Below are 8,052 nucleotides of genomic sequence, written 5' to 3' on the forward strand. Positions count from 1 at the left end.
AAAGTTTGGTTGCAGTGAGATAAAATATTTAGGACATATCATTAATTCACAGGGCATACGTCCTGATCCCAGTAAATTAGATGCTATCAGAAACTTTCCTAGTCCTCGAACTAAAAAGCAGTTAAAATCATTCCTTGGGCTATGTTCGTTTTTCAGACGTTTTTTGCCACAACCACTTTTGAACAGTAAACATCTGCTAAATCTACTCAGAAAGAATCAAGTTTGGATGTGGTCGGAACAGTGCCAGAATGACTTTAATACAATTAAACATGCTTTAGTGAATGCAAACTTATTGAGCCATCCAGATTTCAATTTAGATTTTTGTATGACTTGTGACGCTTCACGTACTGGTTTGGGATGTTGCTTATTTCAAGTTGTAAAGAATAAAGATAAGGAACAGATAAGAATTATTGGGTTTGCGAGTCGTACTCTATCTGAATGTGAGCGTACATACTCCACTACTGAGTTAGAAACACTTTCCATAGTATGGGCATTCAAGAAATTCAATTATTATTTATTTGGAAAACATACAGTAATTTATACCGACCACCAGGCCCTGACATTTTTGTTAACTTGTAAACTTGTACATCCTAGACTATCACGATGGGCAGTTACACTTCAGAACTACTCTTTTGAAATTAAGTACATAAAAGGTAAGGACAACACCATTGCCGACGCTTTGTCTAGACTTCCACAAGGTATGAATGAAACCAACAGTGACCTAGAAAATATAAATGACTACAAGATTCTCTTAATGCAAGACAAGCAGTATCACCAATATTATATTGATATGTGCAGAAACATGGCTAAATTACAAAAATCTGATCCTCACTGGTATAAGATAATAACATTACTGGTAGAAAAACACAATCATCCTTTGACTAAGTATTACAAGTTACACAATGATGTGTTATTTTATCGCCGACATTCAAATGCTACTAACTGGTGTGTATGCATTCCCAAAGAGTCTGAACGTAATCTAATTTGGCACACACACTTAGTTTGGGGTCATTATGGGACGAAGAAGTGTTTAGCAAAGCTCAGCACATACTGTTATTTTAGCAATATGAGAAGGAAAATTTACAAGGAACTGAAAACATGTGTCATATGTCAAAAATCAAAACCTCAGAATTTATCCACAAAGACAGATTTACATTCTATTTTACCCAGTAAACCCCTGGAAATTCTGTGTACTGACATCAGTGGACCGCATCCAGCAAGCTCTGGAGGCGTCAAATATATCTTGGCTTTTTACGATATATTTTCTAAACATGTAAAACTTTATGCTTTAAAATCCGCCACTGCAAGTGCTATAATACGAAGATTCTCAAGTGATTACCTGACGCACGTGGGAAAACCTAAAGCAATTCTGTCAGATAATGCAGCGTACTACTCTGGGTACAAATGGAGAAATTTCTTGAAGGACAATAACATTAAAAGTACATCTATTTCAAAGTTTAGTCCACAATGTAACGCGACTGAGAGACTTTTCCGAGAATTAAACCGATTCATGAGGACCTATATTTCACAAAACATACTAATTGGGTGTCCTACCTAAGTCTTTTCGAAGACGTACACAATAACTTCGATACAAATTACACACCTAACGAGATCATGTTCAATTGCAAACAGAACGATCAGTGGATAGAACCATTACCTAAGTTGTCAGACAAGGAAATCACACCTGAACAGAAAATAAAAGAAGTTTTGACTACGCTGACACATCACGCACAGATACGAAACAAACATCACAGAAACATAATAAAAAGAAAACAAAAATTCGAGGTAGGAATGCTTGTACTACTTCGTACTCATCATAAATCTGTAGCACTCAAACGACGCAACGCTAAGTGGCGTCTGCTATATGAAGGACCTTATATAATTGTTAACATACCGCATCCTGGTGCGTATTTGTTACAACATCGTAGAACTAACAAAATTATTGGGCTATACGCACACCGAGATCTTAGAGCATTTCATGCGGAATAATGTCAAAGTCACATCCATCAAAACATTGCTAAGCAACTCCAAAAAACTCTGTTGCTACAACACAGATAGTAAGTAGTATAGAAATTTTCATTTCAGCGGTTCCAGTGACGCAGTTGAAGGCAGAAGAACTCTTCTTTCAGCGCGCGCCACCACCTGGAAGACGGAATATTAAAATAAAATTTATGTTTACGTAGCAGTGAATGATATATTAATTTTTTTTACGGAACATTTGTGACTGTGGGTATCACTGACTTGGTGTGACACCTGACGAACCGACAGACATCATCTGTGAAGCGAACTTTTACTTTGAGAAATAGATTAGACGCACATCTCTCAACACGAAAAGCATCTATCAGTAGTCAAGGCCACACAGACACTATACACACACGCACAAAACGCGAGGAATCAAACAATTTCTCTCTTACTATTTTGAATATTTATTGAGTAGTGAAAATGCCTGGTCTTGCCTACTGATGTAATGAATGTTGTGTCTAACCTATCTTAATTTCAGATGACATCACAAAATAAACATCGATAAAATCCCAGCAAAACCCTTAAAGAGGACGTAATTATCTGCAATTCATGTAATCAAATGTGACACAATGTAATAACCCATAGCTATGTAATAATGATGTAAACATGTTTATGTGCAACTGTATTATATTTATGCTAAGAAATATGTGACGTGTGTATGTTTGATTACTTATATTTTTTTTTTGCTTCTCTTTCAATGATGTATAATGTAACTGTTACTATGTAAAAGAAATTTGAACAAAACGAGTGCCAAAAGGACATTGCATAGTGAACCATTGTTCACGGACATTAATGAACATTACTAACTCTGCAACTACGCAGAAACCTATGTGAAAGAAACTGTTAATGACATTCATTATGCATCGTACCTATATAAACGCGATGAACCATTTCTTTGATTAATAACTACGAACATTTAGGTGAGCTATATTCAGCAAAAAACTGAAAATGTGAAGTGCATAATTCGTGCATCGTCTAGTGACAATACTACAGTACCTAACTTCAAGATGTTAACTGGATTAAACGGACACAAAGTGCCTGTCCAGAAAACAACACGACGGGTGGAAGAATTTTGGTTGGAACTTCAGGGAATGAAATGTTCTCGAAATGTGACGGACACTCTTACCTGGACTGTCCAAGGATCCACGCCAGCTATGTACCGTCCGAGGTTCTGCAACCAAGCTTCCACGGAATGTAAAAAACGAACTGCACGTGGACCAATTACTAACGGGTCACGTCAGATCTGTAATAAACAATGTTTTTTAGTCACAACGAACTGCATCACAACGACTATAATGGAAATGGAAATGGACACGCTTATGTTTTAATCACGTTGTTATACAACGATGATACTAACCTGTGAAAAAATTATTGTGCAGCAGATGAATATGAACTGTAATAACGACACGATGTGAATAGGTCGACGCACCTGAAACATACGGACATTTTTCTATGAAGTATTTCAAAACAATACTATGTAACTAAGAACATTCAACAATCTGAGTTGTATTGTGATATAACAAATATTGTAAATTTAAAACTAAGTTACCTGTTATAGAATGTAGTCTTCATATGTAATCTTGGTTGAATATTTTCTTTGTGCAACGACTAAGATATGCGCGCACACGAACAATATGAACTGCATTACTGTGCCGCGTGATCTAACTGTATGATATAACGGCACTGCCGGAGTCACACAGACGCTTCTGCGCATGCGCGCACTCTATCTGCCAACATAAGAACTTTTACGGCGCACCCGCGTCATTCAAATTTTGTATATAATGTGTGTAATGTAAGTCATGTGAATAGTTGTAGATAACTTAGATTTACTTGTGCCTTTAGGTGAATTGCTCGCCTGCAGGTGTGTCCTTTCGCCTCGCAATTCAGGGGGCAATATAAAGGCACATTTGCATGCCGAGCGTGAGTTTCCGCGGAAACGCGAAATATTAATTAAATAAATAATCAGTGACTAGTAAATAAAGCCTATGGGACACAACTGCAGCGCTGTGTCGCTGATAAAGACAAAAGAATAATTACGTTACTCTTATGTCTGTTTTAGAGAAGAGAGAGCTCAGGTAGAAGTGGTGCGAGAAGCACGTATTTTATTTTATTGTCTGGCACACCGCCATATTTTCATGTTATAGAAGAATACTGCGAGTTGCAACCACACTAGGCACTCGATTCTGTAATGAATTTATATTTATAAAAGTAAGTAGGATTATCAACTGTAGGCTATTTCATTGAATATATCTGATTTAACTAACTGTGTAACTTTTTTATGTTTAGTAGACAATCACCTCTGTACGACGTATTGGCATGGCTGGCAAATCATTGTAATATTGAGATTAGATCATGAGTCCGTACCTACCGCAGCAGTCTTTGGAAACGATTTAATTACGAAGTCCGATTATTTCAGTTTTCTTTCACGGTCAATTACGAGTTACATTGCCTTTTCCAAATAGCCATTGTCAAGCGTCTGATACCGAATAATTAAACGTCCACGTTCCAGATAAGCAAATACCAATTACAACCAATCATCATACATACAGAATAATTAATCATTAATATTTTATTCAAAAAATTTTATTTTTATTTATTTTATAGACGTTTGCAGCACCATGGACTATCAGCTCGGAGACCATGGCTGCGGTTACCCTTGACGCTACATCACAGACAGGAGCGCCTGCGATGGTGTAATCAACGACGAACCTGGGTGCATAAATGGCAAAATGTCATTTTTTCGGATGAATCCAGGTTCTGTTTACAGCATCATGATGGTCGCATCCGCGTTTGGCGACATCGCGGTGATCGCACATTGGAAGCGTGTATTCGTCATCGCCATACTGGCGTATCACCCGGCTTCATGGTAGGGGTGCCATTGGTTACACGTCTTGGTCACCTCTTATTCGCATTGACGGCACCCTGAACAGTGGACGTTACATATCAGATGTGTTACGACCCGTGGCTCTACCTTTCATTCCCTGCGAAACTCTACATTTCAGCAGGATAATGCACGACCGCATGTTGCAGGTGCTGTACGGGCCTTTCTGGATACAGAAAGTGTTCGACTGCTGCCCTGGTCAACACATTCTCCAGATCTCTCACCAATTGAAAACGTCTGGTCAATGGTGACCGAGCAACTGGCTCGTCACAATACACCAGTCACTACTCTTGATGAACTGTGTTACCGTGTTGAAGTTGCATGGGCAGCTGTACCTGTACACGCTATCCAAGCTCTGTTTGACTCAATGCCCAGGCGTATCAAGGTCGTTATTACGGCCAGAGGTGGTTGTTCTGGGTACTGATTTCTCAGTATCTATGCACCCAAACTGCGTGAAAATGTAATCACAGGTCAGTTCTAGTATAATATATTTATCCATTGAATGCCCGTTTATCATCTGCATTTCGTCTTGGTGTAGCAATTTTAATGCCCAGTATTGTACTTCGTGAGTGTTGTTACCTGTTACACCACCCCTGTCAATATTATGTTTTCCGGGTATGGACTGCCACTTTTTGAAGCTACAGAGTAACCATCTGTGAGCGTTCAGTATCCCCTGGTGTTAGATACTGGAAATACAGCATGTGTATAGATCGCTAACTACAATTAGACTTTGTAAACAGATACTTTCGTCGTCACTTGTAGTCATATGAGGATGTGCTGACAAGTAAGGCCCCCTAATTTTTTGTGTGAAGACTCTTAAAGCATTTTAAATAAAAAATGTACTTAACATTCAACATCTTCACTCCTCAGGATTACATGTTTATTTCGCAACACAGACACACTAGCCGGCCGCTGTGGCCGAGTGGTTCTAGGCGTTTCAGTCCGGAACCGCGCTGCTGCTATGGTCGCAGGTTCGAATTCTGCCTCGCACATGGATGTGTGTGATGTCCTTAGATTAGTTAGGTTTAAGTAGCTCTAAGTCTAGGGGACTGATGACATTAAATGTTAAAGCCCATAGTGCTTAGAGCCATTTGAACCATTTTTGAAGCAAATGTGTTACGTTCGCAACTTCCGGTCCGGGCAGTACAGAAAAAAACTCTGATGATAGGCACAAAGCCTCTCCATACACTCCGCTCTGGAAGTCCTGATGTCTGGTTTTCACACAGTTTGGAGGTCAAACAAAACCAGTGGCAGCATGAAGGTCCAAATCTTTTCATGGCACATGAATGCGGCCTTTAATGTTTTGTGCCATCGCTCCACCATCCTGTTACTCGATGTATGGTATGGTACAATGGCGCCAAAACCCAGACAGTTTGGACATCTCTAGGAACAGAACTGAGTCAAACTGCCGTCCTTGGCCCATGCTGATCTACGATGGGCAGCCGAACCGTACTATCCATGTTAACAAAAAGGTTCTTGCTGCCGTTTCTGCTGATATGCGTGTGATGGTGCTGTCTTGGCCGATTGAGTACTCCTGTCATTGGCAGTCAGTAAGTAGCGAAAACCATTAGAGGGAGGCACTGGTAGCACAATATTTAAATGAACATGTGAGAATCGGTCTGCCAGCTTTGGAAACTCCCCGACCTGCTTATGCAGACATCTGTCCACCTTGCATTGCCAGCATGCTACTCACTCTCTCACCCACCTAGACCAATCCTTCTTAATGTTGGGCCATATGAATCTGTCATAGGTTTTACGCTTGTGTTCACGCCAGAATGAGTCAAGTTATCAAACCGTCTTGCACAGTCCTCCGGGTATGAAAGGTTTGGGTTTGGCTTTAGACACATTGCACCACATCATAACATTTGCACGGAAGCTGTACATGCTTAATCTGCAGTCCTGTTGAGCTCTTTTGCAAAAGGTCCTTCAATTGGCCATCGATAGCCTGTGCCTTGGCGAGTTGCTCATAATCAACAGTGTTTGTAATGGCTCCAATACGCGTAAAAAATCGGACACTGCGTTGTCGACTCCTCTAGTATGCGTCAGTCATGTCGTGAATCGGCTGATACATTCTAGTGGTCGGTATTGCCTTGAAGAGGAACTGTCTTTGCTTTTACCAAAACCAAATACGCGGTAAATGGTTTGGCTTCCACAAAGGTCGAAACTGTCACATTTTTTCATAAACAGGTAGTAGCTTATGGTTAATATCTGATTCATCTTACCTGTGACACCGTGAGCCTGCGCGAGAAAAACTCTAATGGTTGGCTTTGCTTTTGCACCAATTGATGAAAAGTGACTCAAAATGCCTGATGCCTGTTGCCTGGCGTCTACGAGGTGCAACAATAAAGTAATGAGACTGATTTTCTTTGCAAGATGTGGCAACCCTGCAGGCTTGCGTAGGCACAATATCTTTGACCGTGGTCTATAAGCTGCTTCTAGTGCAAACGGCACCTCGATGCAACTGCTCAGTTGTGAGTTATGCTGTAATAAGTTAACACGTGTTTGTGTCTCTCGTCACGGAAATGTGGCAGCCGATCTGTTAGAGCAAACGAAAATCAATCCAGAATCGTTGAGCCACGTTATCACTGGTGATGAAAGTTGGTTTTTTCATTACGATCCAGAGACAAAACGCCAAAGTTCGCAGTGGTGCTCAAAGGGATCACCCAGTACAAGGGAATTGTTCCTAAAGAGTAGGTGCCTCCTGCACAAACAGTTAACAAACATTACTACAAAGAAATTTTAGAAAGGCTTCGTAAAAGAGTTCTTCATGTCCGTGCCAACGTTGCTGATAATTGGATTCTGCATCACGATAATGCGCCATCCCATACTGCTCTGTCATTAAAGCAATTTTTAACCTCAGAACAAATTTCAGTACTGCCACATCTACCTTATTCACCAGATATCGCTGTGTGCGACTTTTTCCTTTTTCCAAGAGTCAAAATAGCGGTCAAGGGACACCATTTTCGCCGGCCGGTGTGGCCGTGCGGTTCTAGGCGCTTCAGTCTGGAACCGCGTGACCGCTACGGTCGCAGGTTCGAATCCTGCCTCGGGCATGTATGTGTGTGATGTCCTTAGGTTAGTTAGGTTTAAGTACTTTTAAGTTCTAGGGGACTGATGACCACAGATGTTAAGTCCCATAGTGCTCAGAG

Source organism: Schistocerca nitens, chromosome 8 (assembly GCF_023898315.1).
Source record: "Schistocerca nitens isolate TAMUIC-IGC-003100 chromosome 8, iqSchNite1.1, whole genome shotgun sequence".
NCBI lineage: Eukaryota > Metazoa > Arthropoda > Insecta > Orthoptera > Acrididae > Schistocerca > Schistocerca nitens.